The sequence below is a fragment of the Pan troglodytes genome, chromosome 16 (genome assembly GCF_028858775.2).
Source record: "Pan troglodytes isolate AG18354 chromosome 16, NHGRI_mPanTro3-v2.0_pri, whole genome shotgun sequence".
NCBI lineage: Eukaryota > Metazoa > Chordata > Mammalia > Primates > Hominidae > Pan > Pan troglodytes.
The window spans coordinates 41,671,358-41,685,127 of record NC_072414.2 but is presented as its reverse complement, the minus strand read 5'-3'; positions in this window follow the sequence as shown (position 1 = coordinate 41,685,127).

Here is a 13,770-nt window from a genome sequence, read left to right as displayed (position 1 = left end):
CAAAGTTACAAATACAGAATCCATGAAAGAAGACTGTGTGTGTGTGTGCATGTGCGTGTGTGTATGTGGGTATGTGTGTATAATGTGATATTCAGGCTCTGTGCCAAGCACTTTATGTGTATTGCCCTATTTAATCCTTGGAGTAACTCCATGAGATAGGTACTAGTTTTATGACAGTGTGCAAATTTCGGTTGAGTAACTTTCCCCAAATTTGAAAGGAGTAGAGCCAAAACTTCTGTCTTGGGGTCTCTGAATCCAAAGCCTATGTTCTTAGCCATTATGCTGAATTGCCTCCCTAAATGTGGTGCATCCCATGAGCTTTTCTTGACTTCAAAATTGCTTCCTTTTCTGGGTAGAGGTCAAGGGATGGTCTGTATTTCCAAAGCAACACTTTTTTGGTGAGTATAATCTAGAGCTGACTTATACTGTCAATCATAGCATTCTCTCTTTTCACTTAACCTGTATGGCTTAAAACACTGACTATCCATGAGTTGGCAAGATGTTTAGCCCAGATGTTTAGGTCTGAATTCTTTAATAGGAAGGGTGATCAATGCTATAAGAAATTCTTCTCAATTTAAGGTTAAGGGCTCCAAAGTTCAAATCCATGAAGTGTTTGGAGTTGTGGAATTGGATTTCCCACCCTCATTGAACCACAGACATCAATTTTAACATGATAGAGAATATAACATTGTTTTAGGAATATCAAAAATACATAATTATAAAAGCTATCACTTATTAAAATCTTATTTAATGATTGAATGACAACACAATTAACAAGGTACTCACTGCTAATATGTAAGTTGTATGGGAAAAGTAACAAATGCTTTCAAAGCTTCCAATATTTTGCTCCTTTCTCTCCACCAAGTGGATCTATAGCTCAATCCTTGAACAGCTTCCAAAATCATCTGCTATTGGCTTATTGATAGTGTTTTTTAATAGATTCTGCAACAAGCATTAGTTTCACGACTGAATGCAAAGCTTATAAAACTAAGCACTTCGAATACTTGTCTCCAGCAGCTCAGCGTTGTTTCTTTGCTGATTGTTCTGTATTCATCAAATATATTACATGTCAGTTCCAACTGCATGTAAATGGACCATAAGAGCATTAAGGAGTATGACATGAAACAGTGACTATACCCATCCCTCTCCTACTTTCTCAAAAGTGTATGGTGTTCACTGTTTATTGCTTAGAGGGATTTGCCAAGAACAATGGCTACTCAGGCCAGTAGCATTTATTCCAGTTATATCTTGAATTGATTAAAAACTCTTTCTCCATGCAATGATTATTTTTACCTTAAGCCAAAGGATGAGTTTTAATAAGGGATTTGTTGGAATCATCAGAGAAACAATGATATGGAAAGTGAGAATGAAATGATAGTTGTGTTTATCTTGTCAGTTATAACATGAATACTGAATGGAATTATTCAGGTTTGACTGAACCAAATAGCCAATTTATGACTTAAAGATGGAGACGTCACTTTTTTATCCATTGGATTTTAATATTCAAGAAAAATCTAAATACATTAATTGACAATAAAAATTGGGAGATTCATTTGTTAAGACTGGGCACTCTATGCTTTATTTTCAGTTTGTGGCTGAAAGAAAAGTAAGAAATGTTCCATTTCGGTACAACTAGCAATATTCTGGGATAATTTAAGAAAGTAACAGATAAAAAAGGAAGTACTAGTTTTGAGGAGTTGGGGAGGAGAAAGAGTATGTTGGCTATTTTGAAATAGTTTATTCATTCCAGGGAATGGATAACTGTTGGAGCTGAAATCAATTCCAAAGAAATAAAAACATCCCAGCTTAATTGACTGAGGAATAGGTATGCTTCAATAATACTAATATGCAGGAAAAGAGATACTTTGGTTACAGATTTCCTAACTACTCACATGGAAGACATGTGAATTTAGATGCCAACGAATGGATGAATGAGCAAAACACTGGGAAAAAAAACTTGAAGTAGGCATATTAAAAATTGTATGCTTTCACCTGTAAAAGAAAACTAGAAATTTTCCAATTCCTCATGAATATCTTTCATAAAGAACAGTCTTTCCTGAAAAGCCTAATTATCTAAGGGACTTTGTAAGGATGGTAGGAAGATTTTGTCCAAAGACAGGTGGGTTAGGGAAAATATGAAGTTGCAATTGATTACTGAATATCAGAGAGCTGGAGTTGCAACAGAGGGACAGGGGACTTTTTAATGAAACATTAAAAATTTAGCTTATACAGTACTCTGTGAATGTTACACATTCACATTATACATATGTTTCTAAGTATACATTATCACTTTATACATATGCACTAGTGTTACAGTTATGGCTTTTTGCTTAGCAATGTCACATGGCAGGATTGATAGGTTACTTATGAATTATCAGTCCTAATTCTCTCCTTGAAGATAGAGGGACAGGCCATTCTGAGTCCTTGGAAAAGAATGCCTTTAACCAAGGAATAACAAATCTAGTTTTAAAAATATTTGGCACCCTTATTCCTATTTTTAAAAATTTTAAATTGATACATAATACTTGTACGTTTTTATGGGGCACATGTGAATTTTGATAAGTGCATAGAATGTGTAACGATCAAGTCAGAGTATTTAGGATATCCATCACCTTGAGCATTTATCATTTCTTTGTGTTGGGAACACTTTAAATCCTCTCTTCTAGTTATTGTGAAACATGCAATACATTGTTGCTAACTATAGTTACCTTACTGTGTGACCAAACATTAGAACTTATTTCTTCTACATGACTGCATGGTTGTACCCATTAACCTACCTCTCTTTATTCCCCTCACCCCACAGGCACCCTTCCAAGCCTATGGTATGTACCATTCTACTCTCCACCCCCATGAGATCACCTTTTTAAGCTTCTATATGAGTGAGAACACGTGATATTTGTTTCTGTGTCTGGCTTATTCACTTAACATAATGACTTCCAGTTCCATCCATGTTGCTGCAAATGACAGGATTTCATTCGTTTTTATGGTGAATAGTATTCTCTTATGTATATTATATATGCCACATTTTCTTTATTCATTCATCTGTTGATGGACATTAAATTTGATTCCTTATTTCTGGAATTGTGAACAGTGATGTAATAAACATGGTGTGCAGGTTTGCCTTTGATATACGTTTTTCTTTCTCTTGGATAAATATCCAGGAGTGGGATTGCTGGATCGCATGGCAGTTCCATGGTTAGTTTTTTGAGTAATTGTTATACTGTTTTTCCTAATGCTTGAACTAATTTGCATTCCACTAAAAGCATAGAAAAGTTCTCTTTTCTTTGTATCCTTACCAGCGTCTGTTATTTTTTGTCTTTTTAATAACAGCCATTCTAACTGCAGTAAAATGGTAACTCATTGTGGTTTTGATTTGCATTACCCTGATGATTAGTGAGGTTGAGCATTTTGTCATATACCTGTTGGCCATTTATACGTCTTCTTTTGAAAAATGTCTATTCATTTTCTTTGCCTGCTTTTTAATGGGATTATTTGTTTTTTGCTGTTGAGTTGTTTGCGTACCTTGTAGATTCTGGATATTAGTCCCTTGTTGGATAGTTTGCAAATATTTTCTCTCATTTTACAGATTGTCTCTTCACTCTGTTTGTTGTTTTCTTTGCTGTGCAGAGCTTTTCAATTTAATATAGTCCCATTTGTCTATTTTGTTGTTGTTGTTGCTTGTGCTTCTGTAGTCTTAGCCATAAAATCTTTGCCTAGATCAATGTCCTGGAGTGTTTCCCTTATGTTTTCTTCTAGCAGTTTTATGGCTTCAGGTCTATACATTTAAGTCTTTAATCCATTTTGAGTTTATTTTTTTAATGGTGGGAGACAGGGAATTAGTTTCATTATTCTGAATACAGATATTTTATTTTCCCAGAACCATTTAATGAAGGTGTCCTTTCCCCAATGTATGTTCTTGGCACCTTTGTAAAAAAATCAGTTGACTGTAAATATGTGGAGTTATTTCTGAATTCTCTATTCTGTTCCATTTTAATACTTTCACTGCTCTTTCATAATAGTGAGAGCATTCCTCTGAGGAGCTTTAGGCTTGAATTAACTCTTTATAACTAATATTGGTATAATTATTATATTTGATAGAAACTTCTACATGACTCTGCATGTAGAATCAAGTGAAGTACATGCCAGGTACAGTGTAAGAATAAGCATTGGCAAGCCACAGTTCAAATATTTCATAAAAATAAGTGTTAAGGTCTTTATCTGCTACTCAGAAGGGAAAACACTAATTATAAACAAACTATTAGTTGATCATATGTTAAATCTTATTTAACCAGCTCACTTTAACCTCATAAAGAGTTTTGACTTCAGCCTTAACATATGAAATAAATTTCTGCATGTGTTCACCATACATTTCCAAAATACATAATACTACATTCTTACTCTTTAGAGAGACAAAGGTAAATTTTTTGTGCTTTATTTATGTTTTATCTCCAAATATATGACATGCCCTGAATTTGGTACTGGGGATATCCGTGGAAACTCCAGCCTGGTAGAGGAGATAAGCACAGACAGATATTTGTAATACAATGTGCTGATAGATGATGTGCTAAGTGCTATGAGAGCATAGAGAAGGGAATATCTAACTGTGCCTATGTTAGATAAGGAGAATGGTCCAGTGGATCAATGAATGCTTGAACTTGGTATTGGAAACTGAATAGCTTGGGCAGCTTCAAATAGGAATGATTTGGAAACCTGTTATACAAAGAGTCCAAGTGATCGGTAAGGATCTGAGGATGACACACAATTGAATTTATTTAACGAGAATTTACATAGTGCTAATGTGTCAAGCCATGATCTAAGCACTTTATAAATATTAACTCATCCTGTATAACTTATAACATCGCTATGAGGGTAAGTAGTATTATAATCATCCTCACTTTATGGATGAGGAGACCAAGTAACAAACGCCAAGACTTTTGCTTAAGTTAACAAAGCTCATGAATGATAAGGCTAAAATTTGAACCTAGGCAGTTTGGCTCTAGTCTCCTTCCTCTTAATCACTATACCACACTGCCTTTTTGTATTCCAGAGTAGGAGTTCATCCTTTGACTTGGGTAAATAGGTGAATGGCATCCCATTTATGGAGACTGGGAACACAGAAGGAGCAACAGATGTCTTTCAGACAAGTGTGGAGCTAATGAGTTCAGTTTCAGGTATGTTGAGTTTCAGATCCTTCTGCTCATTACTTTGCCTAGACCTGAATCACAAAAGATAATTGTTGACTGTAGCTGATTATTTCTAGAGCTCTAGAAAGTGGGCTAAGTGTCAGTGTCAATGCTGGCCTAAAGCTTCTTGGGATCCTGGCTGTGTAAGCTGAAAGCAGTGGCACACCACAGAAGGAGGCAGGACATGTGTACTCACGGTCCTTCTGCCTACTACCCAAATTCCCTTAAGTCAGACCCCGACATGGGGCAAATCACCGAGACCTGTACTACCCTGAGTTTTTTATATAAGTTTGGAAATCTGCAGTTCTTTTCTCCTTTTTGTCCCTCAAATCCACTGCAAAGGTAAAAGACCTTTTGCATTTTGTTGAGCATGTTTTGAACAACAGTCATAATCCAGAGGTCACTGAGTTAGGATCATTGTGACAGAAATGTCAAATAAGTAAGCATCTAGAAGATTTCACTTTAATTCATTTAAGACAAAGCAATGAAAGTAATATCTACTTAAGAGAACTAAACTCAGCCAAACTTCTGCCCAAACCCTCAGATTCAACTTTCATTGCTGTCAGTTGGAATTATTCAGAAATATTTTAAAAGAGGCAACTCAGTCTATGATGTATCATTTTGCAAGTGCTTTTTGTCTGTTGCTTATTGTTAGTTTTATTTTTTCTCACTTGCCAAGGTTTGGAATAGGGTACAAGATAAAACAAATTTTTGAAGCAGGTTTCAAAACTTTGGTGGTTGTCGAATTCCATTCCTTAATATTCTTGTCTCAGGAGAGGAAAGAAATAAAACAATTTCTCAACAAATAGGTAAAGTAAGTCTTGACATTTTGTCCTGTCATGAAACTAGGGGATGGGACAGGGAAAGGCAAATTGTTTTATATTCGAATAAGTGTTGTTTCATTTGCAATAGTTCCTCTGGGAATGTCTGTCTCTGAATTCATTCTCTGACTCTTAACTCTTCAATGTGCATACAGTTTTCTAAGTTTCCATGATGTAACACTCATTCAATAGTTTTCCCATTGTCCTAGAGCATAGTGAATTCTCCCTTAATTTCTCCCAGAAGTTCACAAGTCAGGAAGTCAGAAAACCAAAGCAGACAAACACTTCTAAGTGTTTGGCAGAGTTTGTAGATTATATCGGGGCATCTCTCTCCAAGTACGAGCTGTACCCATACAGAATGATAAGCATGTGAAGCTACTCAAAACAGTACTTCTAATACCAACACATGGGTTTATATTAAGATACTATATTATTATACTTGGAGAGTGTTAGTGACTTTTTATTTTAGGGACTCAGGACTTATATATCAGACTGCACATGAGTCATCTTTACTAGGATGTCATAGATACTTCAACCTCAACATACCTAGTATCTTCTCTTCAAGACAAATTCTTCCTCATAGAGTTTCTACTTCAGTTAGTGGCATCATCACATACCTAAACCAGGAAGCCAAGAGGACTTTCCAACTCCTACATTTCCCTGATTCTCCATACCTATCAACCAGCCTTGGCTTTATGTATGATATTCTAAATATCTCTGAAATACAATCTCTCTTCTCTATCACCATTGCCACAACCATTGCCTTATTTCAGGCCCATATTACCTATCCTCTGGACAATTGCAATTACCTTAAAACTAGTCTCAACCACTTCTAGTCTCTTTACCCATCCTATCTATTCTTCCTTCACCAAGCCATAAAAGCGAAATTTCTAAGTCATAATCTTATAATTCCCTTTCTTAACCCCATCTCCCAGTGGCATTTAAATTCTTATATATGAAAGTTCAAGCTCCCCAGCATGGCACCTAAGGCCCTTTATGATCTAGCCCTTTGAAACTGTGTTCTAGTTTTTCTTTATCCTCCAATAGTGAGGTATCTTGAACTTTCCAAGGCGTTTCATGCCTCTGTCCCTATTCAGACGGACTCAGTGCCTTCACAGCTACTATTTGAGTAACACTCAAAGCATCTATAAGGACCCCATGCAGCACATCCTAAATAGCTGTATGGGGTCTTTATGGATGCTTTGGGTGTTACTCAGGGAATTATCCAGGAGTGCCTCTTATCTAGGTTCCGTAACTGTCATCATGTTATACCTACATTTTCCTTCTCTGTCAAATTCCTTTGGTTCTCAGTAGAGTTCCATGACCTACTTAGCTTTTTACCTAGTTTCTCTTTAAAGCTTTCCTCTTGTTTTCTCACATCTGGTTCCAAGCAGGAAAGCCCTCAGGCAAGTGATACTCTATCCCTACATCCTATACCAAGTTCCTCATATTAGAGCCCAACAGGAGTCCATCTTGGTGGTGGAATGAGTTTCTGCCTTTGTACAACAATGCCATCTCTACCCTCTATTAATTACAGATGCCCTTCATTGTCCTTCAAAACCCAGCTCAAGCCAGGCATGGTGGTTCATGTCTATAATCCCAACACTTTGGGAGGCCAAGGTGGGAGATTGCTTGGGCCCAGGAGTTCAAGACCAGCTTGGGCAACACAGTGAGACCTCATCTCTACAAAAGTTAAAATAAAAATAAATTATCTAGGCATAGTGGCACGTGCCTGTAGTTCCAGCTACTTGGGAGGCTGAGATGGGAGGATCACTTGAGTCTGGGAGGTCAAGGCTACAGTAAGCTGTGATCACACCACTGCACTCCAGGAAAGGGCTAGATCCCATCTCAAACAAACAAACAAACAAATATCAGCTCAAATGTCACCAACTCTGAGAAGCTGTTCTTGTCTGGATTAAGATAGTCATCCCCGTTTATCTGCAGCTATATTCCTTGTACATATTTGTATGTCATTTATTCCTCTTTATTGGGTGATCTTGGGCAATACTTTTAAGTTTGCTGTGCCTGGTTCTGTAAAAATAGGATAAACTCTCACTGTTGCTATCATATTGTAGATAGTAAGTGTGTTCTAAGAGCTGGTAGAAAAAAATGCCTCTAACTAGGAATAGAAAACCATGTACACTCCATGGCTATTTTAGAGATCAGAAATAGCATTTCTATAATTGTAAGTTTCACTTATCCATGTATAAATAATTGTGGCCCTGAAAAATTGTGGCCCATTGGCATAAATGGGTCCTCAATTTCACAAAATGCCTTAGTGAACTTAAATAAAATTAGACAAAGAATGTTACTATTTGTTGACACAGATTATCTTTATATATCATAAGCAGTAATGAAGTATTTATTCACACACTGGTCTCCTAATATTAACTTACGAGTTGCCCTCGTTTGGTGAAGTGGTCTCTCATCTCTCATCTCTCCTCTGATGGTAAACTGAAGAGCTTATATTCATGATTTATAGATAGCATGCCTTTGCACAACTACATCCTTACATCAGGGCCTCCTATGTAACTCAAGTATCAGGGAATCACATGAGGACAGCCCTAAGAATAATTCTATTCTCTAAATGGAACAGATTCAAAAATAGGTTTTCAACCCTTATTAGATCATTCGGCATCCATTGAATGGTCACCAATGACACTCTCCTCATCTTTTTCTCAGTCTTTGTTCTTCTTGCCCTCTTTACACTATTTGTCATTCTTGAAACCCACCTTATTAAAATATTTTCCTCTTGGCTTCTACAATTCTCAATTCTCTTTTTGAAATCATGCCTCTTCTGATTTTTCATTTCTTCTGCCTATGACTGTGGGTGCTTTACTTGCTTTATATCTTGAGCTTCTGCTTTTCCTTCTCTCTATCCTCTCCTCTACACTTGGATGGGTGGATGACATCAAATCAATATCTTCAGTCCTGAATATCCCAAGACCCAGTTTGGAATTTCTTTCTCTCTGCTGGATATTTCCACGAAGATATGCCAACACCATTACTTTAAACTCAATACTCTGTATCCAAAGCCAATAATTGCAACCATCTCAAGAACAGATTCTCCTATCTCTGGTAGTGATGCCTCATGTTTCAGTCATACAGACATTTGATTAATGAACAAAAGTTAAAGAAATATTGGGAGTACATTTTTTTCCCTCTGCTCACATAGAAGGCAGATAAGATTAGAGTATGCATTTTTCATAACTTTTACTTTATTTTTGAAATTTCTATCAGCAACAGGGTTAAGCTTATGTAGAAGAATATTCAACTTAATAAATAGCTGTAAAAACATGTTTAAAGAAAATATATCTGGCTTTTTCTTCTTTAAGGGGAAAATGAAAATTAGAAGAAATAAGGCACAAAATTTTGTGCTTTTAGGTTTAGAATAGTATGTTTACACATTCCCTTTTTTTTTCTTTCTTGCTGTCAATTTTTTTTTATCAGTTAGGAATTCTTGGTTTACTAGGTCTCATTCTTAAGGAATAGCTTTTTGGGTTCCAAGATCTTTAACCAATGCCAATTTATAAATCAAGGTTTTCTAATACAAAGATCTCAAAGGTTCAGTTTTACAAAAATTTAAAAATAATTTCCCTTGGATCCATACTTGCTAAAAGAGTCAAACTCTCTCATCATTTTCTCCATGATGCCTAACAATACCCTACAAAGCTACTGTAAGAAGAGAAACTCCCTTTTTGCCCCTGCTGGTAGAGGTGAGTGTTCAGTTCTTCTGCTGCTCCTTAGGCCCATGAATATCAGATGTGTAAATAAAACTCACAATTGGCTGAACCTTCTCATCCTATTGTTTAAACCTCACCCATGAGATGATTCAGACTGTGTTTACTCAACTGCAAACTATTTTCTGATCTCAAACAGAAAATTAGTCAAGCCAGTTGTTGGGGTTACAAGAAGATAGGAAGCTCAGAGAAAGTCTACAGAAAGGAGGTAGAAAGAAGCAAGTTCTTTCCAGAATCCCAAAGTTCCATGAAATAAGGCTTTAAATTATGCAAATTAATAGATTTAGCACTACAAATGTACATGGTCTTAAAATGTTAAGCAAAGATGCCACGGTAACTGTAGAAGGTGATTATAGGCCTGACACAGAAAACTTTATTTTTCCTTCTTAAAAAAAAAAAAATGTTTTTCCTCCTGTTTTTCTCCTAACAATAAAAACAAAGGGGTCAAAAACATGCCAAAGAATGATGAATTGAAGGAGACAAGGCCATTTAGGGATCATTTAAATGTCTGTGTGGTCTTTCTGTTTTAATAATATTCAGATGCTCAACAATTTTCTTTTTCTTTCCTTGTAGATTTTAAAAATACAGCAGTAAAAGATGTAAGAAGCCATTGGGAAATCTGTCTGATGGTCAGAACTTAAGACTTCTACATTTGTTTTCTTCTTCTCTCTACTCCCCCTCCTTTTCTTTTGGTCTCAGGATTCTTTCAACATTTGCATAAAACAAATATTTTACAGTTCAGAGAAATTTTTAGTACAGTTTTCCTGTGCAAATTGCCAGAAAGCCTTGCCTGAGCAAACTGCTCAACCAAAAGTAGCACTATAGAGTGCTCTGGAATGTCAGTTACTGTGAGACAAGGTCATCTACATTAAGTCTGTGGTTTCGAATTCCACCTGAAATGGAGTTTGGGGTTGTTTGTTGATTTATTTGTTTTTGCGATTCTGGATCTATATTTTATTTTTAGCCTATGAAAGCATTCAGGGTTGGAAATTTTCTTGCTTCTATCCAAGTAACATGTGTGGCTATTTTTCCAAGAATGATTGATGCCGGATCAACTGAAGCAAGTCCATCAATAGTCAATCTCCATTTCGAGTATCAACATACCTTCTGATAAAGATTATCTGTACATTACTAAACCTCAGCTTCTTATTAGAACTAGGAGTACCACTGAATTACAGATTCAAAAAGCTCTATGGGAGGTTATTTCTTTCATTAACTGTTTGGACACAAGATTAGTCACAGAAGTTTGAGTCACTAGATTATTTGATTTTAGTACCTAATGCTATTCATTCATTTTGATTATTTTGTAGATTACCCCACTATGTCTTTATCAGGCATTTGAAACTCCTTAAAGCCTCAGGTATTTTGGTTTTCTAAAGTAAAAATAGTTAAAAGAGGCAATGTGTAGAATCTACAATTTAAAAAAGGAAAATGTTAAAGTTAAGCAAACGTATGTGCTACAGCTCCCAACTTACTCTTACTAAAGCCATCAGGCCAACTCAGAGACAGGAAGCACGCAAAGCTTGACACCTAGCAGGTTTCAGTATCCATCCGCCAAGTGAATAGAGGTTAGAATCTCAAATCCTAGAAATGAGAGTCATTTTTCTCCTCCTTAGCTTTTCGGAGTTTAAGAGTTGAAGCAGCCCTGAAAAGTACTGCTTAAGTAAGATAAAGCTATCAGAATTGAACTTTGATTTCTTCTGGGAAACTATATCTAGTTCATCTGAAGTGTTGTGTGAACTACAGAAAGGTTCCACTGCTGGAAACTTCTCCCATACTGTTGTGCCTTACTACTTAGAAGTGTCCGTGCCCTCTTCAGCTGTGACTCTACTGACCTCAGGAACTCACTGAACAAGGCATGTGGGGACCCTTGCAAGAGCCCTGGTAATGGTGAAATGATCCTATTGTTACACTATTTATGGAGCAACAACTTTGTACAGAGAATGACTTGCTTGGCCTCCAATGCTGAGAATGCTGCTGATGCCGCCACGTAATAGCATCATTTTAGGTGTCCTCAAGGACAGAACTTCCCTTTTGGGTAATGGAAATTAGAACAAAGAACTTCACAGGGGAATAAATATTAATGACTGATGTGACTTTCTTTAAGGAAGAAAAAAATATGCCAGTGTTTATTCTCTCCTGCATCATTTCCATAATTTGCTTTTTTACTGTGAATTTAGAGCAAATGTGTCATGCTGGTGTTTTGTCTTGCTTGTTTGTTTGATGCTGGGGGCTTTATGTGTTGTACACTTTACCCCTCACGTTGTGTAATTTGCATTAAACCTGCAGTAAACATCCTTTATTGGCATCTTAGAAAAAAAATGTGCTCTATCCAGATAAATATCAGTTGATGAAACTGACTTAACAAACCATGTCCAGAACCAATCAATATTTGTGAAATCCTTCGAAATTTTTTATTCTAATATACTGAGTTGGAGAACAAAATACCATACTAAATTATTTATCCCATGCAATATTTAGGATACACTTAAATACTTAAAAAATTGTTATTTATCTGAAATTCAAATTTAACAAGGCATCTTGTATTTTATCTGGCAATCTTAGCAAGTGGCAGGCAGAACACGTTGGAAGTGGCAAAGAGGGGACTGTGTCGGGGTGACTGCTGAAAATCAGCCCATGTACCATCTTCAATACTCAAATCTTGGTGACTGATTTCCTATCCATGTTGAGATAGATGTATAATACCTATTATTTATCAGTGTATAGACAATCTTATTTCTACAAATGTAAAGAACAACAAAAAAATAAGCACCACTCTGAAAAAAAGTGAATCATTTTGTCTCAGTAGAAATAGTTGAAATTATGGTGCCTTTCCCTCTGAACATATACAAGACAATTCTTTAAAAAACATTTTAATTTTTATTAAAGTGTTTGTTTTATATAGTTTGAGAAATCAAATAGCAGTAGAGTAATACATGGGATTGCCGTCCCTACTCTGCCTACAGTAATACAGGGGATTACCTTCGCTACTCAGAGTAGGGACACTGTCCCTACTGCCCTCCCCTACTGTGGAACCCCACTTCCCAGAGGCAACCCACTTTTAATTTTGTTTGTTTCTCCTGGAGTTTATTTCCATATTTCTAGGTTGCACACATTAAAATGTTATTACTAGACAATATCTGTTGATTTTTGTCTATAAAAATTATGATATAGCTCCTTACACAGACCAATGCCTTCCCCCAGCATACACACATTCTAAACTCCTTCTCTGAACTCCTACCCATTCTCTTAATGTAACAATCTTTGATTGAATAAAAAGGAACAGCATTATTAAGATATAAATATGGTTTATAGCAGAATCACATAGTATATGTTATCTTCCATGTACATCTTATGTTTTCCCCAGAGTTAATAACAGCTTAATTTTTCAAAGCTTATTCTTCTATGTACTAACTCTAATTTACCCCCAAATTCTTCTAAAGAATTCTAAAACTGTTTTCATGGTCAAAGTCAACAGAAAAGTTAGAAGTTCCATTCATCTTTTCATTAAAAGTAGCCTTTCCGAAGGCCTCTGTCCTCTTATTTTGATCTGGACTAGCTACTCTGCAGGCTTGCTACACATTGTTCTATGATTTTTGTTCAATATTCTCTTTTGGACTTCCCTAATGTTTCCTGTATTGACTTATCAAGATCCTAGATCCTCTGTATTCCTCTTTCTTTAATTAATTCCTTATATTGGTGAAGCATTTTTTTTTTAGAATTTTGGGAGGAAGGATGCATGGGTGGTGAACACAGACTCCTGAGTATCATGGAATTACATCATTCATCAAAAAAATCTGCACTGATTGTAAGTTTTTAGAGTTGGAAGAAATTTTTTAAACTACCCATCATTTCACCAATGAGGAAATCAAGACTGATATAGGTGAAGTAACTCTTGTTAAGGTTACACATTTATGAAACATATATAAGACTATTCAGGAAAATAATTTAACAAATTCTTTTTTAACTTTGAGAGGAAGCTTGCGACACCCTAAGCTACCAGGTTAAGCATGGGCAGAGGTGAGA